The following is a 25,493-nucleotide window of genomic DNA, read 5'->3' as shown; positions in this document are numbered from 1 at the left end:
GTTGCACGGGTTCTAAGATGGCCCAGGCAGAGATGTAGCACACTCTCGCCCCTCAACAGCCAGGCATCCTTCGTGGGAGTGCAGGTACCTCCCAGGGTGCAGGAGAGAGGATTGCCCCTCAGGGGACTGCCTGTGGGGACAGAGGGATGCCTGCTGCCACAGGTCTGAGGGGAGGGCCAGCCCACATTCCCAGGAAGCTGTACTTGTGCTCAGCAAGGCCATCTTGGGTTCTTGGCACTCTGCAGAAGTGCCTGGAATTGGAAAGGAAACAGAGGCGGCAGGGGTGGTCTCTGCCCATGACCCAGACCACCAGGAGCCCGGACTAGCCCCACCACCCCCTTCTCTGGGTACCTGAAAACCGGCACGCTGCTGTGGGGTCTTTGAGAGCTGGGGCGTGGGACGCCTCCGGCAGCCTCCAAAGTCCTCTCCAAACCGAAAGTCAGAAAAGCTGCCCCCCCTCTGGAGTGGCTGGTCCCCTCCCTCTGTTTTCTCACTGACTGCCCCCACCCCCCCCCCCCCCGCCCCCCCCCCCCCCCCCCCGCCGTCTCTCTCTGCCCAGGACAGGTGCCGGTCAAGGACACCAGGGTAGATGATAATAAGCCTGTTAGCCTTCACGCAACTAATGACTCCATGGTTGGCACTTCAGTGAGGCCTCCTGTAGCCTTATTATCCTCACATCCCAGATGAAGAAGCTGCACAGAGAAGTGAAGGCACTTACCCAAGGTCACACAGCCGGAATGTGGCAGAGATGGGGGTTAGGCTAAGCCGCCAGGCTCCCCCTCCTCCTCTCCCCTCCTGTGCAAGGCCAGCTCCAATTTGGAGTACCAACCTCTTGAGTGCCAGCTAGCCAAGATCTTAGGATCTGGGAGTGAGGCTCTAAGAAAGGGTCCAGAGGGTCTCCTGTGAGTGAAGGCAGAGCCCTCCCCAGGCAAGTGTGGCCCTGTCCTGGGCACCCGGATACCTCTGCCACCCCACGACCCCATAGAATTGATACCTAAGCCCAGCCAGGGCAAGGGACTTGTCCAAGATCATACTGTGCTCAGTGGAGAGTGGGGAGTCTTGCCAGCCCCGCTCTGGTCCCAGGCACCCAGCAGCAGAGGCCTGTTTGGGCCCCTGGTTTCCCCCAGATGTTTGAGTCTCAGGCAAAAGGCTGCCCAGGCCAGGCCCAGGCTCTGCCCCCGGGCAGCTGTGTGACCTTGGGCAAGTCGCTCTGTCTCGGCATCCCAGTGTCCTCACGTGTGGCCAGGGCAGACCTGTCCCTGCCCTGCCTGGCCCGCAGCTGCCCAGGGCCCTGGACTGCTGTCGAGGGCTGCGCACGAGCCGTGCCTGGAGTCAGGGCCGGGAGCCGGGGCCACAGAGCACCTTGCCAAGGTCAGGAGCGGAGACCAGGGTGGGAACCTGAAGACTCACCTGTGGCGGCAGGTCTTTGGGTCCCCCAGTACATCAGGAGGTCCTGGGGACTGCCTCTCCATTGGAGCCCCCGCGTTTTCGTCTCTACGGCCCTAAGCCCCCAGGGGGAGCCGAGAGGCGTGAAAATGAGCTTTTGGAGCTCACAGAGTCTCGGAGCTGGGGGTGCCTGCCATAAGGCGGCTCCCTGACCACCACCGCCTCTCGGGAAACTGAGGGTGCCTGGCAAGCTGGTGGCAGAAGGAGACTGAACCTTGGCTCTCCAGCCCTCCAGTCCTCTGTCCAGCCCCCAGCCCCTGACATCCACGCGCACAGTTAAATCAGGCCTTTCTGGGAGCAGGCAAGCTTCAGGTCCCATGTGGCTGGGAGGAGGGCTCCAAGGAGACTCCCTGGGCCTTGGCCATGAGCCCTGGGGATGCCTCACCCCAGCCGTGTCCTGACAGTGGTGATGAGGCTCCTCTCTGTAACTTTACTCTGCCCTTCTCTAGAACAGAGATAGTTTTAAAGTAGGGCTGCTTAACTCAGGGCTTCCCCGGGTGGCTCAGAGGTAGAGAACCCGCCTGCCAGTGCAGGACACGCGGGTTCAATCCCTGGGTCGGAAAGATCCCCTGGAGGAGGAAATGGCAACCCACTCCAGTATTCCTGCCCAGAGAATCCCATGGACAGAGGAGCCTGCCGGTCTGCAGTCCATGGGGTGGCAAAGAGTTGGACTCGACTGAGCACGCACGGTTTATGGTTTATTCAGATTAATATTAAGAAGCAGCTGGCACGTAGTAGGTGCACGGTCAAGGCTGGGGCCGTGGGGGAGCCTGGGCTACAGAATGTGGCTCCTCTCAGCCTCTTGAGTTCCCAAAGGGCTGCAGTAGGGGTGTCTGGGGTGCAGGATCTGGGTGCCACGTGCACACACACAGGATGCGGGGGGTGGACAGGCACCTCCCCCAGCCCTGCCTGGAGCACGGAGTAGGAGGCAAGGGTGGGTCTCATGCCGGAATCTCGGCCCCCACCCGCCACCAGCCCATCCTGCTCTCTCCAGAGTCTGAACACTGAACCTGCGGCAATTCATCCCTCCCTCCCTGTAGGAGCCTGAAACAAAACATTTAGGGAGAATGTTCTCCTGGCTGGAGACAACTGGGTGTCTGGCTTTACCCCTCCTTGAGAGGCTTCCCTGGTGGTTCAGAGGGTAAAGCATCTGCCTGCAATGCAGGAGACCTAGGTTCGATCCCTGGAGAAGGGAATGGCAACCCACTCCAGTACTCTTGCCTGGAAAACCCCATGGATGGAGGAGGCTGGTAGGCTATTGTCCGTGGGGTCGCAAAGAGTCGGACACGACTGAGCAACTTCACTTTGTCACTTTTTGAGAGCTGAAAGTAGATGGAGATGGTGTGTCCTGGTGTTCCAAGTGGGTGGGTGACCGCCATTGCACAGTTCACCCATCTGTGGAATGGATGACAGTGGTACCCACGTCCCAGGCTGTGGTAAAGCGCCAGTGAAAGAGTGTTGGGCTCAAGATGTGGCTTGTATTCATGGCTTAGTGAATGGAAATTGTGGAGATGGAGAACCATTGTGAGCGTAAAACCTACCTCCGCTGCTTTCGAGTGCCCTTCTGTTAGCCCTGCCGCCTCTTGGAGCCTTGATTTTGGACCTGTAAAGTGGGACTGTGTTTCCCAGTCTGCCCACTCACAGGACTGCAGGGTGACAACAGTTAAAAAAAAAAAATAAGCGATTTCCCGGTGACGTGCTGAGGGCTTCACCCTGCCCTCCCGCCCTCAGAAGCATCTTGCACAACTCAGGAAGCCTCTACAGGGTTCCATGCAGGGCGAGATGGCTGGGCCAGATATGGTCAGGGGAAGGGACACCAGGACTGGGGTCCCTGAGGCTACAGAGGTCCCTGGGTGTGGGGGAAATGACCTTGGTCTGAGGATTAAGTGACTGGGCTTCTAGGCCCACCTCTGGCATGGATTGGTGACCTTGGGCAAGTTGTGATTGGCACCCTGGAAGGCGGGGACCATGATCCCGCCCGCTTCATGTCCTCAGTGGGAGCAGATTCTCCTGCCAGCCGGCCCTCGGGGTGAAGAGGCTGAGCCAGGGCAAGTCGGAGGTGTGACCAACCGCAGCAGTTACAACTGCTGTGTGTGTTTGCTGTGGCCACCGTTGCAAATGACCACAAACTGTTTAATGGCTTAAAACAATAAAAGTTATTTTCTCACAGTTCTGGAGGCTGTAAGTCTGAAATCAAGGTGTTGGCAGGGCCAGTTCCCCCTAGAGGCCCCGAGGGAGGTGATACAAGGCGGTCCTTGGCTTGTAGCCACATCACTTCCTCTCAAATCCATCCTCATCTCACCCTGTGTCCTCTCCTCTTTTTGTCTCCTCTTTATAGTCATTGAATACAGGGCCCACTCTAAATCCAGGATGACTGAGGTCTTTAACTAATTAGATACAAAGACCCCCTTTCCAAATAAGGGCCCCTTCTGAGGTGCTGAGTAGGCTTGAATTTGGGTAGACACGATGCAACCCGTTGCGTTTCATGGATGGAGTCAGCTCTGTACCAGCAGGTGCACGGCCCACAGGTACAGAGGGCCTCTGGAAGGGACTTGAGCATCCCGAGTCCCTGTGTTTGCTGGGGGCCTTGGGATGACTGTGTTTGTTGACCATTGACTGCTGTGTGTGTGTTAGTCACTCAGTTGTGTCCGACTCTTCGTGACCCCGTGGACCGTAGCCCACCAGGCTCCTCTGTCCCTGAGATTCTCCAGGCAAGAATACTAGAGTGGGTTGCCATTTCCTTCTCCAGGGGAATCTTCCCAACCCAGGAATCGAACCCAGGTCTGCATTGCAGGCAGATGAGCTACTAGAAAGCCCCTTACTGCCAGTGAATCCAACGCACATGGCTACGTTTCCTCGCTGTCACCCATTTTACAGACAAAGAGACTGAGGCCCGGGGAGTTCAGAGGTGCCCAAGTCACCCAGCAAATGAGGGGCAGAGCTGAGAATGTACCCAGGTCTCCGGTGCACTCTCTCCCTGGCACAGCTGCTGAACGGGGGCTCCACATAGCCAGGAACCCACAGGGCAAGACCTCCAGCCTGCAGGGCCCTAGGGAGAGAAGAGCTGACGGTGGGCAGGGTAGCTAGGGGGCGTGGGTGGGCCCTGCTGGCCCAGTGCGGGGCAGAAGGTTGAGAGCCCACAGTCCCTTCCAATCTGCCAGGACTCTCGGTGAACCTCAGTGTTCTCTTCTGGAGAATGGGACAGCAGCCACTCAGTTTGTGGGATCATAGCCAAGTTCTAAAATGCTAATCCTAACAGTCATTTCTAATAGTTAAAATATATCCTCAAGCACTTTACAAGTATTTTTTTAACTTAATGTGTGGGAGGGTAATTGCTTAATCCAAGCCATATGCTAACAAGTGGCCCCACCGTGAAATAGCTGTGCGTGGTTGAACCAGTGACTTAACCCGTTTACTCCTCCATTAAGTGGGGGTAACATCAGTAGCCACCTTCTCAGTTGTTGTGAGAGGCAAATGGGTTTCCAGTCAAGTGCCTGCCTGGGGTTGTGTTGCAGTCGAGGGCCCAGAGGATGTTTCTTCATCTGTAAGATGGGGAGTAATAAAAGTGTTGTTGTTATTATTATACTATTGCTTGTGGGAGAATTTGGTGAAGTAATGCAAAGGAAGCACTCAGCTCAGGGCCTGCCCAGAGGTCAATGTTAAAGTAATCTCCTCTTGTGCCATCAGCTAGGCTTGAATTGAAATCCCAATGCCAGCGTTTACTACTGTGTAACCTTGAGTCACTAGCTTTGCCTCTCTGAGCTTGAAGAACCCTGTCTCACAAACGTGCATGATGTGATGGACAGAAAACTGTCACAAGTGAAGCCCCTACTGCATCAGACGTTTGAAAGACGTTGCATTTCTGTCCTGCTTTTGGGGAATGGCCCCCAGAGGACTTCCTTACAGATATCTGCAGAAGGGGCAAATCCTGGTCCCAGGATGGAGTGGATTTGATTTTCAAAGACCGAGAGACGTCGTGCTGTAGTGAGGCCTGGGCTTGGAAAAGCTTGTGGGAGAAAGCCGTGATGGGATGATGCTGTTTGGGGTCCAGGAGACTTGTCGCTCCCGGGGAAGGAAGCAGATCTCTCCAGGCTTCTCCTGCCACCGCAAGGGAAGCTGTCTACAAAGGTCTGGCCTTCTCCACGCCGGCCCAGGCCGCTTCACCCGTCCACACCTGGCTGCCCGGGGGCCGCGCTGCAGGAGCTGTGGGCAGTTTGGTCCAGAGGCATCGCTGCAGCCTGGCCTCCCTAGACCGAGTGCCGGCTCCAGGGCAGCTCGGGAGCTGAGCTGCCACCACTTCCGGTCGAGGCCGGGCAGGGCTGGAGGGTCCTGGGAAGGCTGTTTGGGAAACAGGGGGCTCTGGGCTCCAGCTGATCGAGTCTCCTCCTCGACCTGATGGGAGAGGGGGCAGGGGGAGGTCCCACATGGCCTGGCTGAGCGGCGCTGTGGACAGTTCAGGACCAAGTGTGGGCCCAACCGGCCCAGCCTCAGACCTGAGGCCCAGGTGCCAACCAACTGTGTGCCCTTCACCTCTGGGCCCCAGTGCCCTCAGCTCTCAAATGGGGGCAGCGCCTCCCCTTGTAGGGCATGGTGGTGAAAGCTGAGTCTCATGGGGATGGCATGATGCACGTTTTGACATCTCTGAATCAGGGCACACAGTAGACCCAGCCATGCTTCCTCTCTCTTTCTGAAGTGTACATAAAGTAGCGATGCTTCTTCCAGCAGAGGCATCTTAGCTTCAGTGAAATATGGTAAATAAGATAATAACCTATGAAGGACTTGGACAGGGCCACCAGGCTGGGAGAACAGAGCCGTCTCCCACCTGCATGCCCAGCTCAGTCACAGTGGAATCTTGGGCGTTTCTGTGCATCTCACAGGAGCCCTCACTTCCTCTTCTGAAATGATCCCAGCCTCCCAGAGCTGTTGTGAGAAGTTAGCAAGCTCCTGAGTGTATCACATGCCCAGCAGAGTACCTGTATGCAGTAGGTGCCTAATAATTGCCAGTTCAAAGCAAACAGCGAAGATGGTAGTACAGGGAGGAGTTTAAAGCCCAGACTCTAGGATTTCAACTCCTGCCCCACCACTTCTGGGCTGTGTGACTTTGTGCCAGCTTCATAGCTTCTCTGTGCCTTAGTCCTACCATCTTAAAATGGATGTAACGGAAGTATCCAATTCATCTGATTGCTGTGAGAAGTAAATAGAATTAAAGTGCCTGGGGGCAGTGCTTGATGGAAGTGTAAGCAATTATTATTTAATGAGCTTCTAATGAGTCTCTTCTAGTTCTGTAAATGGTAGCGAAAATGGACATGGGACTCAATAAAATAATAGCAGGACAGACTGCACCCATTGTACAGATGAAACGGCTGAGGCCCAAGTGTTACATCAGTTTGCCCAAGGTCACACACCTGGCCTTCCCCAGAGCAGGAGCCTGACCCCAGCTCCAGGCTCCAGTCTGATGTCTCTTCCTGGCCCGTGTCAGTCTGGGACTCTGTGATTCTCACGGAGAACGAGATTCTTGCCTGGGGGAGGATGGGTTTCAAGAAGAAACAGCAGCCAGATGCAGTGTCTTCTAGGTTGGGGTTCCCGTCAGAAGTGGTTTCTTCCTCCTTTATGCCTCTGCCTGTTCCCCATGGTGCAGGGGAAGGGGCTGAACTGGGCCAAGCCCAAGGTCCGCAGAGCCTGCCACCCCCGACACCCCGCGGGTCTCCCTACCAGCCCTTCTGGCCTCCGGGCGCCTTCTCGGGGACTGCTGCAGAGTTGCCGCAGCAGAGCTCCCTCCTGGAGGGAGCTAAAGCCCCGCTGGCCAGCTGGTCCAGATGCCGAGCCGTGCCAGGGTCACAGAATGGACTGGGATGGAGGAGGGTGAGCAGAGACCGGGGTGCAGCTGGGCCTTGACAGACACTCCAGGTAACCTTGGACTTGTCATGATCCCTCCTGGGCACAAGGTTTCCCATCTTTGAAACGAGGACTTTGGAGCCAGATGGGCACCCTGGGACTTGAAAGGTCTAAGATTCTAAATTTCCCTGACACTGCTGATAGTCAAGGTCACAGGGAAGGGCCGGGGCCAGAAGAGAAGGAGCTTGTGGCTCTGTGTGCACCTCCTTGGGGATCTGAGGTTGGGCTTCCTGGGAGCAAGCCTGAGACAGCAGTCGCTCCTATTCACCCCAGGATGATTCCAGAGGAGGAGGCAGGCCGAAGGTCTAACAGCCCAGCAACTGGGGTGCAGGTGCTATAGGCTGGGGAGCAGGGTCTGCTGGCGGAGGGGGCGGGGGCACCAACCATGGCCCTGCAGTCCTGTATATTTGCAATGCGGAGGTCGCTGAGAACCAGCCTCTTCCTAGCAACTATCTGAAGGCAGGAGATTAAGAGCTCTTTAGGCCACTTCTAAATTTATCAACTTACATGACTCACTTCAGATTAGAATGAGGCGCTTCTCCCCATTCCCACCCCCAGCCAATTTCAAGTTTCCAAGCTCCGAGGGAGGATCTTGAAAAAGGAAGAGAACAGAAATCAATAAAACCAATATTGGCTGAGGACTTAGCATGTCAGGCCGGGTGCAGCCCCAGGTAGAAGGCAGTAGGAGAGAGCAGATGCCCCGCTGTTGGCTGGACCATGAGTATCTTCTGTGCCCAAGGTGTGGCCTCGCCAACCATGGTCCTTGCACCTCACTGGGCCTCAGTTTCCTCATCTATGAAATGGGGCCAGTGTTGGGAGGAGCCGTGGCCATAGCCACCCCACACTCAGTCAGTGGAAATAGAATGAAGACTGACTGGGGGTTGGGGTCCGGGCTGGTTGTGGGTGTTTCTTTGCCCTTTTGGAGGCCGGGGTCTGTCCAGACATCTGCAGGCAGAGGGATTTCCAACAGCTTCCCTCATCCTGGGACCTCCAGAAGCTTCTCCAGGAATTTCTGAGCTCCAGGGTCAGAGCTGGACAGTGGGACCATGGCAGGTAAAGGTGAATGGAGGCTGATGCTGACCAGTGGCCTGAGAGCTTTCCCCTGGGGACCTCCTCGAGCCTCAGATTACTGATAACAACGTCATTAACCAAGGGCTTCTGGGTGCAGCACGGTCCGCGCATGTGTCCCTTCACCCGTCGTGGCCGTGACTGGACCCCTTTACAGAGGAGGACACCCGGGCTGGGTGAAGTGTGGCAGCCCCAGCCAGCTCTCCCAGCTGAGAAGGGCACCCCTGGGAGGAAGCCAATCCCCCTGCCCCCATCATCCTACTGTGTGCATTGGACTCAGGGGGGACCAAGGCCCAGAGCAAAGTCGCCCAAGGTTGCCCAGTGAGAGCCAGAACACCAGGACTCTGTCCATGGTACTGGCCACCACCCCCAAAGCTCTTAAAACCCTCCAGGGGAAAGGGTGAGGCCTCGGGCCAGACATCAAGCCAGGAACAGGGTCATTTACACACAGCCTGTGTGCCCAACACAGCTGCCCCCTGGCACAGAGGATGCTCAGGAGGCCCTGCACGCTGACACCTCGGAAGTGCCAGGCCTGGACCCCAGGAGTCGAGCACGGCCTGCTCTTCGTTCTCACCCCCAGAGACAGCCGGGTGACCCTGGTAGGGCTGGAGCTGCACTGGGCCCACCTTTGGGCGAGAGCGGTGACTGCTTTTCCTGAGCGCCTGCTGGGCACTTGAGGGACCTGCATTTCAGACCCCAGCTTTGCTGCTCACAGGCTGTGTCCCCCAGGTGGGTTGTTCCTTTCTGAGCCTCGTGGTTTTCACCTCTGAAATGGGGAAGTGACCACAGCCGTCGTGGAGATGAGGGTAGGCGTGAGTCACAGGCCCCGTGCATCTCCTGCTGGGTGCCTCCTCGCTCACGGGGGTATCACCCTGGCTTGAAACACACGGTTCTCCTGTCCATCCTGTGAAGAAGGCGTTCTCGTCCTCGCTTTGCAGACCAGACTCAGGTGTCCCTCAGAGATGTCCAGGGACTCACTCTGGCCTCACAGGTCAGCAATAGAGCCGTGAGCGGGAGCTGGGCACTTCTCAAGCTTTGAGGGGGGCGTTGGCGTTTTCTCAGGGCCTCAGCAGGCAGTCAGGTGCACTGTGTGAGGGTTTTCTCTGCCCCAGTGTAGGGTTGTGGGATCCTAGGTGGAGGAGACAGCCACGGGCAGTGGTTAGGAGTGGACTCTTGGAGTCTGAGAGCATGGGCTTGCTTCCCAGTCCCAGTGCTTCCTCGCTGTGTGATCTTGAGCAAGTGACTTAACCTCTCTGTGCCTCAATCGCCTTCCCTGCAAACCGGAGTGCATTGTAGCGCCAACTTCCCTAGAGTCTTTCTGCTGGTTCAGTGAGTTAATAGGTATAAAGAGCTTAGAACAGTGCCTGACTCTTAGGAAGCTCTATAAAGTGTCAGCTATTTATTATTATTAATCATATCCTCAGAATGGGGCGGGGGAGCCAGGCTTTGCCCTCTTTCCCTGTCTTGCTTCCAGCCTCTTCCCTGGCCCCGCACGGCCACCAGGGGGCCCTGCTCAGAACGTCCATCTGGCCAGCCACTCTCTGGGCAAGGGCTCAGTGCTCACTGTTGCCAAGCAGACGGAGCTCAGACTCCTTGGCCCCTGTTCAGCGCTACCATGACTTATCCCCCATCTACCCTTCCAGCACCTCCCTCCAGCTTCACCTTCTTCCCACCCCTCCCGCCTCAGTTAGTTATTTCATCCACTAAGTACTCAAGTCATTCAATACAGATAGGAGTACAGCTCCTGTTCACACCGACCTTTCCCCACCTCTGAGCCTTTGCCCGGACGGTGTCCATCCCTGAACACCCTTCAGCCATCCTTCAAGGCCTCCTGAGGTGCAGGAAGACTGTCCGTTTGTTGTACGCTCCTCCTGTAAGCTCCCGGACCTCTGGAGTCAGGCTCCAGCTAATGAGTCTTGTTTGTTTCCATTTGTGTGTTTGTCTGAAATTTCGTCAGAATGTTGTTGAATAAACACGTGTGGAAGGGTGACCTGCCTCACTGGTCCCCCGTATCCTCTCTTGCTCCCCCCCACCTCCCCAAATCATCTGTTCTCCCTAAGTGGCCAGATGGACCCTTTCAATGATACCGACCAGATTGTGGTGCTTTCTGCTTCAGTCTCTGCAGTCCTCCGCCATGCTGCACAGGATGAAACCCAGACTCCTCCCACGGGCTGTGGGCCCCTCATCACACCCCTCGCTCCTCATGTGTCTCCTCTAGCTCACTGCTGGTCTTTCCAGTCCTCAGACTCATCAGCCTCTTTCCCGCCTCAGGGCCTTTGCACATGTTTCCCCGATCTAGACTGCTCATCTCCCTTCTCTTTCTGTTATAGGCTCCATCTCATGGGCCACCCCACCCCCACCCACTGAGGTCCTCCCTGATCTATTAAAGGGAGCTTTCCCTGTCACGGCCCTTGTCTTTTAATAGCATTTGTCACAATTCTTAGTCTTTTCAGTGTTTATTCTCTTGTTTGTTGTCTGTCTCCCCCGCCGCAGATGGGAAGTGCGTCCATCCCATTCAGTGCGGGAGGGTTTCTGTTTCAATCGGCTGTTTCGAAGGGGAAAGCAGTGTCCTTACTTAGCTTCACTCTTGACCCTCTATATACTAGACGGGGAGACAAGATTGTGGGGGTTGCCTGGGAACCTCATGCTCACCCTACCTGCCTTTAGTAGATGGAACAGGGACGGGGCGGGGAGAGAGAGAGAGAGAGAGGTGCAGCCCCAAATGAGACAAATGCAATGAGTGGCCTCCTTCTGTTTGCGTTCTAACTGGAGAGAGGGCAGTAAGCAGACTGCCAGGTCTTTGAATGATCTGACGCCAGGTAGCAGTGATGCAGCAAGGCGGACTTAGCAGAGGACGGTGCGGGAGGAAGAGCCCCCGGCTGCCCCGCTCTCTGAGAAATTAGGCTTTGTCGCGTTGTTTGTGGCTCCACTGTGTACGTTCAGACTTGAAGAGCCTTTAATGATGGGTTTGGGGGCCAGGCCTTAATAAAGGGAAATTTCTGCTGATTAGACCCGCCTGGGACAAGCTCTGAAAAGTGCATGCCTGACACTCACCTGTCCCCTCCCAACTGTCTCCCCCAGCAGGGAACCCGGAGCTGCCAATTAATGTGTCCCCAACCGATGGGGTGCCCGGAAAAGAAACCAGGCGGCAACCGCTCCAAAAACCAATTTCCTTTTTTTTAAACTGCAGTCATTTGCATTACAAAAATAATGGTTTGCTTACTGAAACAGACAGAATGATACAGAAGGGTCTGTATCTACACATCCCACAGTCACCAGATGTAACCACTGTCCATACCCTGTTTTGTAGCTTTTAGGATGCATAGTTTCACGGCCCTGAGAAAGGGATACGTGTTGTACATATAGAATTGATAACACATTATCGTTTTCTTGTTGTTTTTCAAGTATAGTTGATTTACCATATTGTGCTGGTTTCAGGTATACACCATAACCTGCAAAAACAAAAAGAAACAAACAAAAAAAACCTGAATCATGGTATAGTTTTATGCTGGAAGTTCTTTTCCTTTCTTTGTTGCTGTTTAGTCACTAAGTCCCATCCAACTCTTTGTGACCCTATGGACTGTAGCCCACCAGGCTCTTCTGTCCATGGGATTTCCCAGGCAAGAATACTGGAGTGAGTTGGCATTTCCTTCTCCAGAGGGACCTTCCCAGTCCAGGTATTGAACCTGCTTCTCCTGCATTGGCAGGTGGATTCTTTACCGCTGAGCTGCCTGGGAAGCCCTCTTTAATAGTACATAAGATTGTGGTCCAGCTTACAATTTGACTTGTGTGTGTATGCGCAGTCGTTCCGTCTACCTAACTCTTTGCGACCCTATGGACTATAGCCCTCCAGGCTCCTCTGTCCGTGGGATTCTCCAGGCAAGGATATTGGAGTGGGTTGCCATGTCCTCCTCCCTGCCCCAGGGATCGAACCTGCATCTCCTGCGCTGACAGGCAGATTCTTTACTGCTGAGTCACCTGGGAAGCCGCCCCCCCCTTAGTGGTACGTAAGATTGGGGTGCACCTTACAATTTGACTTAGGTTTGGGGAAATCTGGCAATTTGCTATTTCCCTCCCATGCTTAGATATTCACATACTGGTAGATCTAAATTCGGACGGAGTTTGCTTCTTCTCTTTGGAATCGGTTTGTTTGTACTGTGGCTTTGCTGTGTCCTTTAGGGCGCTGTGGCCATCCTGGTGGCCGGGCAGTCTCTGAAGGGCACAGAGGCTAGTGCAGGTGACAGGGGCTTGGCAGCTGCTAGCCCTGCCACCCACCCGCTGTGGTGCACCGTCTCTGTGCCCCCAGCGCCTCACACGCGCAGTGCCCAGCACAAGCTGGCCCCAAACGTGCGCCCGGGGTTCGTGCTCCCCCCTCCCCTTCCCCCTTGATGTGGACAGTGTGGACTGGCATCATCGCCCCTGCCCCAACCAGAGACTTCATTGCCCTGAGACCCAGAGGAGGAGCAGGGAGTTGAGCTCAAATAAAAAGGTTGGATGCAAAAGGTTGGCTAAAAAAAGCCACATGCAAACAAAGGCAGGAGGTGAAATCAGAATAACAGGCACAAAGGTCAGAAGGAGAGAAAAACGAAGGGCATTAACCGCAAACCTGAAAAGACGCTTCTCACCCCCAAAGCAAATAAGACATGTTTTTAAAAATCTGCTGAAGCAAGTAGAGGCTTTTTAATAAGAAGAAGGTGATCCTCTGAGGGCAGGTACAGGTCAAGGTGATCCTCTGGTCCGGTGTCAGCCCCCACCCACGGCAGCCAGGTGCCAGGGCCCTGGGCTCCTTCCCTCCTCGGGTTTCTCCATCTGAATGCTGTCAACTGACTCGCATCTAGACTCTGCTGTAAGTGCTGTGGGGGATTCGCTGAATACAGCATCCTTCTGGCAATCATTACCCCCACTTTACAAAAGAGGGAGTGAGGTCCCCAGACATACAGTGACCTGCCCAAGGGCACCCAGCCAGCAGGCTGGCTCCAGCGCTCCGAGCCTAACCGTGAGGCCAGTGGCCTCCAGCCCCTGAGTGCTTGGCCTCGCGGGGACACCGGCCACTGCAGACCAGTCAGGGGCTCACAGCCTGGCGAGGGGATGCGGTGCCCGGGGAAGGCGGCCGCTCGCCGGTGCTGTCAGGGAGCAGCCCCAAGAGGGCCCCACACGGCCGGCCGCAACCGAGCGGAAGGGTGGATGAGAGCCAGCCAGCTGGAAGGAAGGTAGGAGGTGGGGAGGGCGCCCCAGGCAAAGGCACAGTCTGAGCTGGCGGAGACGCCAACAGCGGCCAGAGCAGAAGGCAGCGGGCGGGGTGGGGAGCGAGAGAGGTGGCAGGGCCAGGCTGAGGGCAGGTGTGAAGCTGGGGAGAGATGTGGCCAGATGGGCCCCTTGGGAAAATTCCATGGCCCTCATGAGGATAACGGGTTGCAGAGAAGAGGCTGGAGGCCGGACAGGCGTTTGGGCGAATCAGGGGCAGGTTCTGGGGAGAGGAGGCAGGGCGAGCTCACAAGGCTTGGGGGCTTCAGGGGGCAGAAAATGGGAGGTCACACTGGGTCCCTGCCGACAGCGGGGTCACTGGGGCCCTTTGGAAAGGGACAGAGTTGGTGAGAGGGCAAGCAGGTCAGGGAGAACCTGTGGATCTGTTTAATGAGAGCTGAGAGGGTTGGTTATGAACAAAGACAATCATCAGATTATGATCACTGATGAAAAGAATGTGAAAGTCCTTCATAAAATGCAAGTCTCCACCCATACCTAAAGGTCGGCGTTCCTTCAGTCCGCAAACACCATGCGGGATGCGCTGTGTGCCGGGCACTCCAGAGGCCACATTGGGAAAACACGGATGCGTTCACTGCCTGAGGGGGCAGAGATAGACGATAAACAAAGATGCAAGTGGGTGGCGTGTCGGAGAGTGGTCCGTGGACAGAGAGAAATGAGGGAAAGACAGGAAGATGAAGAGGGTGGTTTCAAGCATGGGGCCAGGGAAGGCCTCCCTGAGAAGGTGGCGTTTGGGCAGACACCTGAGGGAGCTCTGTGGCTGTCTGGGGAAGCAGGAGTAGCCAGTGCAAAGGCCCTGAGGTGAGTGCATGCTCAGTGGATTCAGAGACAGTGAGGAAGCCGGTGGGGTGGAGGGGAGTGAGCGAGGGGCAGTGGGGGATGTGGTTGGAGAGGTAATGGGTGGAGGAGGGGTACAGATCACGTAGGGTCTCGTGGGCCATTCAGGGACTTTAGGTTTTCCTCAGAGAGTGGCAGGAACCACAGGAAGGTTCTGAATACAAGAGGACTTGATTCATCTCTGACTGTGTGTCTAGAACAGGCTGGGGTGGAGTGGGGGGATGAGAGGCAGGGAGATCAGGGAGGAGGTCTTCGCAGTGAGCACGCTGCGAGAAGACGGTGGTTCAGCCCAGGGTAGAGACCATGACAGTGATGAGACATGTCACATTTGTGTCTTGAAGGTAGAGCAGATAGGATCTGCAGATCGATATTTGGTGCAATAGGTTTATTAAAGAGTTGAAGATCTAGGTTAACCCCAGCACTTAGCACGCTGTCTAGAACCTGGGACCCACTTAGTCAATGTTGCATGAAAGGATGGATGGGTGCGTGGACATCTGGGTGGAAGAATGGAGAGAGGGAGGAAAGAGTACAGGTAGGCGGGTGGATAGGTGGAAGGACAGAGGGATGGATGGATGGACAGTCAGGCAGATGGGTGGATGGGCAGCTAGAGGGGAAGGATGGATGCATGCATGCATGCAAGCAGGGGGAGAGGAAAGGAGACAGGCCTCGAATGCCAGGCTAAGAAATCCAAACTTTCTCAGAGGCGGTGGGAGCCACTGCAGGTTCTTGAGCAGGGGCGTGATGGAACATGAGGACTGATGGAGGCACTCTTAGAAGGCGGCACTGGGCAGTGTCTGGCATCTTGTCCCAAGCTGGTAACCCCTGTGGACACTGATTTATCAATCCTTTCTGTCTCCTGCTGTCCAATCCTCTGTCCTAATTCATTTATACTTACAAGTGTTCTCTGAGCATTTGCTCCATGAGGGCACTGGGGGCCTGGTCTGAATGAACTGGACACGGTCTCTGCCCACAGGACACATTCTCACCCTGCACGGGGTGGGGAGGGAGTGTCTCAGAACCAGAGAGAAGGTGCAGTTACTCTTGGGGCTCAGTGGCCCCCCCAGCTTCATGCTGAGAAGGAAAGGGCTGCTCTCCGCTCTTTCCAGAGACCTGGACTTCCTGTAGCCTCAGTGGGGACCCTGCAGGAAGCCAGGCAAACCTTAGCATCCTCCTTCCAGCTCAGAGTTTTCTTGTTTGAAAGTTGCATTCTTTGCTTTCATCTGGATATTTACTTGGGGTTGGGGGGTTGTGTCTGACTGTTTGAGACCGCATGGACTACAGCACGCCAGGGGGGTGTGTTGTGACTGAACGATACACGTGCACTTGCCTGGGAGGAAAGGCTATGCTGGGAATGAGGAAAAGGAAAGGAACCAGCATGCATTTAATGCCCACGGTGTTTCAGGTTCATTACATATTCATTCACTTAACAAGTATTTCTTGAACTTTTGCTCCATGCCAGGCACTGTTTTGAGGCAGTGGGAATACAGTGGTGGACAACACAGGGCAGGTCTCACTAATAAATAAACAATTCCAGACAGTGGTGAGGGTTACCACTGTAAGAAAATTAACAGGGCAGTTGAGGGGGCCACGTGGGCAGCTTGAGTAGGATGGTCAGGGAGACCTTCACTGAGGAGGTGACGTTTGAGACGATAAATACCTGGCTGTACCGCCATCTGGGGGAGGAGTAATCCCAACAAAGGAGCCAGCACGTCCAAAGGCCCTGAGGCAGGAAGGAGCGAGGCAGGTTCAGAGATAGAGGCGTGTTCAGAGATTGAGGCCAGGAGGCTGCGGTAGAGTGTTCAGAGGGCGGAGAGGTGGATGAGGCAGAAGAAGAAGTAAGGGACCGGATTGTAGGGGCCTTATAGGTCATGGAATGAAGTTTGGATTTGATCCTTGCCCTGAAAGCAAAGAGGAACTAAAGAGCCTCTTGATGATGGTGAAAGAGGAGGGTGAAAAACCTGGCTTAAAACTCAACATTCGAAAAACTAAGATCATGTCTCCTGGTCTCATCACTCCATAGCAAATAGGGAAACAGTGGAAACAGTGAGAGGCTTTATTTTCCTGGGCTCCAAAATCACTGCAGATGGTGACTGTGGCCATGAAATTAAAAGATGCTTGCTCCTTGGAAGGAAAGCTATGATCAACCTAGACAGCATGTTAAAAAGTGGAGACATTACTTTGCTGACAAAGGTCCTATAGCTATGATTTTTCCAGTAGTCATGTATGGATGTGAGAGTTGGACCATAAAGAAAGCTGAGTGCCAAAGAATGGATGCTTTTGAACTGTGGGGCTGGAGAAGACTCTTGAGAGTCCCTTGGAGAGCAAGGAGATCAAACCAATCAGTCCCAAAGAAAATCAGTCCTAAATATTCATTGGAAGGACTGATGCTGAAGCTACAATACTTTGGCCATGTGATGCAAAGAGCCAACTCATTGGAAAAGACCCTGAGAATGGGAAAGATTGAGGGCAGAAGAAAAGGGCAGCAGAGGATGAGATGGTTGGATGGCGTTACCGACTCAATGGACATGAGTCTGAGCAAACTCCAGGAGATGGTGAAGGACAGGGAAGCCTGGCGTGCTACAGTCCATGAAGTCACAAACAGTCGGACACAACTTAGGGACTGAATGACAACTGAAGGGTCTTAAGCAGGGGTGAGACACACATACAGTCCCCTTTGGCTGCCGTATGGGAAGAGGTTCTCATTCGATTCAACCCTTGCAACAGTTCTGAGCAGTTCTTGAGGAAATTCCAATTTCACAGATAGAGAAACTGAGATGCACAGCTAGTAAGTGACAGAGCAGGTTTCGAACCCACATCCGCATGACCGAGTCCCACACATGATCAGTGGGCACCCACAGAAGGGCCCTGATGGGGAAATGGTGGGACGCAGGTGGGGTTGCAGAATGCTGATGTGGGCCCTGCCCTGTGCATCTTTGCACCCCCCCTCATCTCATTCGCCACCTCTCAGCCCCATTTCCAGAGGCAGAGGTTCTGCCAGAAGCTTCTGCAAAGGCCTTCCCCTGCCATTTGCACACAGCACCCTTGCAGACTGACCTCCCAACTCCCAGGCTCTGAGAGCTGATCCTGAGCTAAGGGACTGGCCCGGGGACCAGGGAAGCAAGCAGGCCAAGACAGGAGTCCACAGGCCGGCCTCTGTGACCCTGTGGAGTGGGCAGTGGGGGTGGGCAAGCCTCCTCTCCCCAATCCCGCTCCACCCGCATCCCTATCCATCCCTGGAGAAAATGTGGAGACAGGCAGAGTAAATTCAGTTTCTTTGCTGTCATCGCAAGGGCCTGCTTTAGACACGAGGAAATGAGCTGGAAGCAAAGGGGCTGGAGGCAGGAGGGGAGCCTGTTGAGGGTTCACCCAGCCAGGAGGTGGCTGTGCTAGATGTGCCCTGAGCTGCCGCCGGGGAAGGGGGCACAAAACCATCGCTTGCCTCCTCTCTTAAGCCCCCTGTCATCCCCCTGCTCCCCGCCTGCACCCTCGTCAGCGCACGGCTCAGGGTGAAGGCCCTGGCCGTGTCACCCACCAGCCAGGTGACCTCACCACTCTGAGCCTAGTTTCAGCAGCTGTGAGATGAGCTGGTAAGCCTTTCCAGGCAGGACTTTAGTGAGGGAGCTGCACAAAGCCCTAACCTCACAGCCTGGCATGGAAGCGGACCCATGGACTGCAGCCTGCCAGGCTCCTCTGTCCGTGGGATTCTCCAGGCAAGAATATTGGACTGGGGAGCCATCTCCTCCTCCAGGGCATCTTCCCGACCCAGGGATCGAACCTGCATCTCCTGCATCTCCTGCATTGGCAGGCAGGTTCTTTACCGCTACCACCACCTGGGAAGCCCAGCACATACTAAGTGCTCAGTTTAAAAAGCAGACAGTACTTCTATGATGGCAGGGATGACAGTGGCCAGCTGGCCTCCTAACACCTCCGTCCTCTCACCTCACCGCCCCACCGCCTTGTCTAACTGGGTCCTGACCCAGGCACTTTCACAGAGGGGGTCCACCCGGGTCAGGTCTGCCTAGGATCCGCTCCAGGCAAGCCTCTGGGCCCAGCGCTGCTAGCTCATTCTCATTCCCACCCTCAGGACGACAGTGGAAGGGCCGGGGCCGTACCCCCACTTCATGGCTGAGGAAATAGACTCTGAGCTGTGAAGGTGTCTGCCTAGGAGGGCAAAAACCCAGGTCTGCTCAGGAAGTCGCCACTGTCCCTAACCTGCGGGGCTTCTTCCTAGGCTGTTGGCGGAGGCCGTGGCTGCCGATGGGCCTTGACGTGTAAGGGGGTTGCCTGAATTGGGAGGAGAGGTTGCAGGCAGGGGGAGGGAGAGGTGATCCTCTGGGTCATTGCCCCCTCTTCTACCATACATAGCAGGGAGTTGGGGCCCTGGGGCCTCTGCAGGACAGGCTGAGGGCCTGGTCAGCCCAGCAGGGGAGCGAGGGCAGAGCGGGGAGTGGGGCACCTGGGGACGGCGGGCAGGAACCACCAAGGCAGCAGCGGGTAGCGGCTGCAGTGGGTGGGTGTGTAGAGCTCAGAATGCCCACCGAGACCCCCAGGGATGGACGTGGGCCGGGGGGGCGTCCCCAGGTTCCTCACCTTTGTCCAGACCCCCCTGTCTGTCCCATCCTTTCACAGAAGGCAGCTGGGCGAACCGCGTGCCCGTGGGAGAGGCAGAGAGTAGCTGGGCGGTGAGGAGGCTGCCATCTCACCCACGAGCTCCCACCCTCCAGGAGCTGTGGGTCCTTTTTTCCCCTCTGGGCCCTTTAGATTGCTCAAGAGTTCCCATGGGTTCAGTCTCTCCGCTCCCTTCCTGGCCTCAGAACTCAGGAGACCCAGTGTCGGAGCCAGCCACACATCACCACGTGTTTCAGACCTTAAAGAGCTGCCCGCCTGCTGCCTGCTTTCCCAGGGGAGGAACTGGGCTCCGAGAGGTCTAGTCACCGCTCGAGGTCACACAGAACGTGGGTGGCAGGGGAAACGGACTCCAGGCTTGTGACTGGCTCCCGGGGGAGTGACGGCTTTGTTCTTCCACACATCCCTCCAAGAGGAAAAGCTCCCCATTTTTCCTTGAGTCCTGGGCCTCCGATGCCCAGCTCCACGCCGGGGGCCAATGCCCACATGCTGGCCCGGGGCCCTACCCGCGGGCGGCTCCAGCATCTGCCAGGACTGCAGCAGGCCCAGTCCAGCCATTTGGGTTTGGAAGTTTTTTCAGGAGAGGTGTTTGGAGAGTGGCCAGCAGGTCTTTTCCACCACCGTGGAAATTTCCAACAATGGAATTATGAGAACCTCCCATGGCCCTTCTCCTGCCCCACTTTGTTATGAAAAAACAACTCCTTGGCGGCCAGGCAGGGGGAGAGCAGATTAGATCCCAGGAAGAAGAACTCCCCAGCGAGAGACTCCCAAGTAGATCACTGGGAGGACCCAGGAGATCGTGGTTCGACGTCCGGGCAGCCTCTCCGGAAGGGGTTTCCAGCTGTTCTGGGCCGGGAGCCAAGACAGCGCTGCAGCTCAGGGCATCCTTCTGCGCATGCTGGGGTTGGTGTCGACATCACCATCAGTCAGTGAGTGCTGATCGGCGGTGAGACAGGCGCACAGGTGGGTGGGTAGGGCGGAAGGAGAGGAGGGAGACAAGCAATTCGGCAGGACGGGCTTCACCAGGAAACATGGGGACCACGGGACCTTGGTCAATCCCTTCACTCCTGTGCTGTCCGACTTCCAAACCATGGACACGATTGTACCTACCACTCCTGGAGAATTGGATCATACCAACCCACTCCAGTGCTCTTGCCTGGAGGAGTCCACGGACAGAGGAGTCTGGCGGGCTACAGTCCATGGGGTCGCGAAGAGTCACACACAACTGAACGACTAAATAGCAGACATACCTACCGCACAAAGTTGCAATGATAAATAGCGTGTGGGAAATGCCTGGCTCTGTGAACAGCAGAGCCTCAGATCATCTCCACCATAGAATAGATAGATAGTGAGTGAGCTTGGGAGACAGCCCTGACTCTGTCTCTCTGAGCTGTGTCACCTGGGGCAGGTGACTTCGCCCCTCTGGGCCTCTGTTTCTTCATCCACGAAATGGAGATGAGAAAGAGCACCTGTTACCAGGGTTGCCTGTGGGGATCAGATGAGAGTTTCGTTGGCCTGGGGAAAGCATTGCCCCACCCCTCAGTGTTGTTCCCCTGATTCTGATGGCAAGTTGGGGGGCAGGGAGGGCAGCGAGTCTGTGATGGCAGAGGGGCCTTTCTATTGACTGTGGTGGGAAGGATGCTTTAGGCCCCGGTGGGTGGGCAGAAGTCACAGAGCTGAGAACCAGCTGCAAAAGCAGCTGTGATTGACAGGAAGATCCGGAGCCGGGGGGCTCTGGACCGGAAGTGCCTGGGGATGCACAGGTCAGGGCAGCCGTCACCACACGCTGGGTTCTGGTCTCAGCGCAGCTCAACTCCAGCCCCTGCATTGCACCCGTCTCCTTCCTCTCACCACCAGCCTGGCCGAGAGCAGGTTGCCCTTGGGTTAGTTCTGACCCCCCTGGGTAGGGTGAGGTGAGGGGTTGAGCCGCTCTGGGCCCAGACACGGCTGTTTGGGCAACAGGGGCTGAGGGTCAGCTGGCATCAGCAGAGCAGGCTGTGACGGGGGGGTGTGCACGGCAGTACAGTGAAGGGCTTGACTTCCAGGTGGCCTCCAGTCCTGCTTCCCCAGCTGTGTGGCCTGGGCAAGCTGCCCAAGCCTCAGGCTCCTCATCTGTAAAATGGGGATAATAGAGCCCACCTCCCAGGCTGGTCATGAGGATGAAACGAAACAGTGCCCATAAATACAGCGTGGCACCGCCTGGCCCAGGGCTGGCATCCATTTACCCACTCAACTGTGTCCTGATTATCCACTGTGTGCCAGCCCTGGTCTGAGAAGTGGGGTTTTACAGGAAACCAACTGAGCAGTCGAGGGTGATCAAATTGTCCAGGACATTCTGACCTTAGAAATAGAAGTCCTGCATCTTAGAAAGCAACGCCCCCCTCCCCCATTCTCAAACTAAGCAGGACAGTGGGACATCCTAACACAGTCCCCACCCTAGTGGGGTTTAAAGCTTAGTGGAGGGAGACAGACAGTAAGTAAACACATAATGTTCATGGTGGTTGAAACAGTTATTTTTTAAAATAACCCAGAGTAAGGGAGTAGGGGGTGATGATCAGTGTAGGGGGTGTTGATGGGGTGGGCAGGGCAGGCCTCTCTAAGGAGGTGACATTTGAGCAGGGACCTGGGGGGTGAGACGTGTGGGTGAACAGGGAACTACATGGGGAAAAGCTCTAAGGTGGGAGAGAGCTGGCATGGCGGAGGAACAAAAGAGGAGATGGGGGTGGGGCGAGGAAGGGCTGGCCAGTCGAATTAATTGGGGCTCCTTTCAGAAGCAAGTAGTATAAACGTCAGCTCAAGTTAACTTAAGAAAAAAAAAAAAGACATGTTGACTTCAGGTATGGCTGTATCCTGGTGCTCAAACGACTTTTCTCATTCGTCATCTCTGCTTTGCATCTCTGTTACTGTCATTCTCAAGAAGGTCGCAGCAGCCCCAGCTAGATGACCTATGTGTCTGTAACTGCAAAAAAAAAAAAAAAAAAGATGCTCTGCTGTAAGGTCCAGCATGGCAGATGGGAGCAGGCTGGGCGGAGATCATGAGAGAGAAATATGTGGGAGGGGAAGGGAGCCATCTGCAGACAGAGCACCTGGGTCCAGCCTTGTAGAGTCTGGACTTTGGACTTCATTCTGAGTGTACTGGAAGCCATAGAAGGTTTTAAACAGGGAAGTGACCTGATCCAGTTTATGTTTTAGGAATTGTCAGTCTTGTTGTGGTGTGGTGAAGAAATTGTCAGAGCAAGGGATTAGCAGGGAAATCGATGAGGAGGCTAGCGTGGTCATCCAGGTGGGCCTTCGTGATGGATGTAGAGGTAGAGGGAAGGAGATGGACCGGGAGTTGGGGAGGGGAGCACTTGGGAGAAAGCCTGGACAAGCCTGGGGTAGAGATGGGAGTAGGGTCCCTGGGAGAGACTTGCAAGAGTCTCAGGCCTGAAGGGACTGGGGTATGGGAGGGAGCTCTGTGTCAGGGACAGGACGGCAGGCAGCCCCTAGAGGTAGGGCCTGTTTCCCCAGATGGCATGAGCCCCCTGAGCAGGAGGAGTCCCAGTTAGGGGCCCACTGAGCCTGGAGCCCGGAGCCCCCTTCCTCAGCTTGAGGAAAGGAGAGTTGAGGGGCCAGGCAGCCCACCCAGCAGACAGCAGGAGGCCCAGAATTGAGGAAGCCCCTAATTCAGCCATGGCCCTTCATTGCCCCTTCTTTCACTGCTGGGTCCATGGCAGGACGTATCCCCTGTGAGCAACATCAGGATCCTAGGTAGGCCCCAGAGCTTCTCAGGACCTGGCCTGGCCTGGCCTCTTCTTGGTGCCTAAGGGCAGTTCAGGGGGTCTGCCCTGCCTACCAGGGAGACTTACTCAAGTCCCATGCAAGAGAAGAGTTGCCCAGCATCTAGGCTTGTAGTGGGCAGTGGGCCCAGTGTGGGCCCACCCACCTCTGACTCACCAGGCTAGAGTGAGTCTCATGCCATTTCCAAAGTTTCAATAGCAACAAAAAAACAAATGTTCAAGCAGATGAGTCATGAGCATTTTTTCTAAGGTTTCTGCTCTTACTGGGCTTCAGGTATGGCTAGATCAAAGTGTATCTGAGTTAAGCCTCCCAGGCATGTACCTGGGGGCAGTTTCCAAAGATTGCATGCTTCAAAAGGGGCTTGGGTCTCCATGTATCATTCTAGGGATGTGTCCATGCCCAAATCTGGCAACTAATGAAGTGAAGAGACTAAGGCACAGAGAACCTAGGAGAGTGACTGGGTCTGGGAGCATGGCTGCTCTCAAGGTCATCTATGGAGCTCTTGTTTGGGGCTCAGTGCTTTCACATACGTCATCTCTTCTAATATGACAGTCTTAGAAGGGAATGTTGTAATCCCCACTCTATGGATGACGAAAATGAGGCTGAGAAAGGGCCTGCATGTGTTTGTCATGCATAATAAGTTCAAAGTGAGTGCTCCCCCCTGCCCTCCGGAAATGATGAGTATCATAGCTTCCCATTTTAGAAAGAATCTTATAAAGCAAGGCAATCTATCTTTTCACTCCAAGCATCCACCCTCCCTCCCTCCCTTCCTCCCTTCTTTCTTTCCTTTATTCCTAAATGATTCACAGATGATCTACTACGTACTCACAGTGTGCAGGCCTTAGGAATGTGTAACAGTGATTAAAAAACAGACACGGGCCCTGCTCTCAGTGGTCTAGTGTCGAACATTAATCCAACAGTCACAGGAATGCATATAGAACACAACCAGAGTACGTGGTAGGTGAGTCCGGGAAGGGCCCCACGAGGAGGTGGGGTTGAGCAGAGTGTAGGAGGATGAGTGGGAGTTTGCCGGTCGCTCCTGGGGTGGAAACAGCATTAGCATTCAGGCAAGGGAACAGAACAGACAAAGGCCTGGTGGGAAGAGTTAGCGGCGTGGCCGCAGCAGAGACGGTGAGAGAATGGGGTGTTGGGTGGGGCTGGGGGACCTGGGGTGGGCCACCTGGGGCTTCAGAGATCACAGTGAGGACTTCTGTCTTTATCCTAAGAACAAGATGAGGAGGATGTGGTATAAACAGGATTGCTTTTCCAAGTGGAAGGAGAGAGGCCAGTCGAGAGGCTCCTGCAGTCACCCAAACAAGAGGTGAGAAAGACTTAGAGCAGGGGCTGTGGAGGCGCAGTGCGGTGAGTGGCTTCAGGGAAATGTGCGTGCTAAGTTGCTTCAGTTGTGTCCGACTCTTTGCGACCCCATGGGCCGTAGACCCCCAAGCTCCTCTGCCCAAGGAATCCTCCAGGCAAGAATACTGGAAGGGCAAAACTGACAGGACTTGGATGATAGAGAGGAAAGTGACAGGGTCACTCTTGCGTTCTGAGCTGCCCACCTGGAGAGAAGATGAGGCCTTTGCTGGGGACGGTGAATCCTGGGGAGAATGAGATGGGGGTGGAGAAGTTTAAGGCTTGGATTTCAGATAGGAACTCCTATCTCACATCAAGCACACACGGAACTGAGGGAGAAGAAAGCAGAGTGGTGGGGGAGGTTTTTGGTAATTATTTCTTAGTTCCAAAACAAAAGGATAAGCAACAAAAGGAAAAACTGGTTAAACTGGACTTCACCAAACTCACAAAGTTTTATGCAGCAAAGGATACTATCAACAGAGTGAAAAGATGATCCATGGAGTAAGAGAAGATACCTGCAAATGGTATCTGTGATAAGGGATTTATATTAAGAACTCCTGCAACTCAACCAAAAAAAAAAAAAAAGCCAAACAACCCAATTGAAAATGAGCAAAGGACTTGAATAGACATTTCTCCAAAGATGATATGCAAATGGCCAATAAATACATGCAAAAATGCTCAACATCACTAATCATTAGGGAAACGCAAATCAAAACCACCGTGAGATTTCACTTCGCACCCATTAGGATGGCTCTTAAAATAAAACAGAAAATTGGCAAGGATGTAGAGAAATTGGGACCCTTGTACACTGTTAATGGAAATGCAAAGTTGTATAACTGCTATAAGCAATTGTATGGTGGTTCCTCAAAAAATTAAACATAGAGTAACCATACAATCCAGCAGTTCTGCTCCTGGATATATACCCAAAAGAACTGAAAACTGATATTTTCACATCCATGTCCATAGCAGCATTATTCACAATGGCCAAAAGGGGGAAGCTGCCCAAATTTCCACCAACAGAATAAAGGATGAACAAAATATTGTTTATACATATGATGGAATATTATTCAGCCTTAAAAAGGAAGGAAAGTCTGACACATGCTGGAACATGGATGAACCTTGAAGACATCATGCCAAGTGAAATACAGCACAAAAGGACGAATACTGTGTGATTCCACATACATGAGGTCCCTAGCATAGTCAAAATCGTGTACAGAAAGTTGAAT

General features: G+C 54.7%; 1 protein-coding gene across 17 annotated transcripts in view; it reads left to right on the top strand.

The window, feature by feature from the left end:
- Positions 1–25,493, top strand: part of ATP2B2 (ATPase plasma membrane Ca2+ transporting 2) — a 363,500-nt gene that overhangs the window by 195,866 nt on the left and 142,141 nt on the right. Inside the window, exon 1 of one of the 17 annotated variants that reach the window (XM_043886413.1) lies at positions 13,485–13,619. The exons of the other annotated variants lie outside the window; for them this stretch is intronic. The gene's annotated coding sequence lies outside the window, so the exon portion shown is untranslated. Of the gene's footprint in view, positions 1–13,484; positions 13,620–25,493 lie in introns of those variants that run through there. 17 annotated transcript variants of the gene reach the window in all.

This window comes from Cervus elaphus, chromosome 24 (assembly GCF_910594005.1).
Source record: "Cervus elaphus chromosome 24, mCerEla1.1, whole genome shotgun sequence".
In the NCBI taxonomy this organism is placed as follows: Eukaryota; Metazoa; Chordata; class Mammalia; order Artiodactyla; family Cervidae; genus Cervus; species Cervus elaphus.
This window is presented reverse-complemented; position numbering and strand designations above follow the sequence as displayed.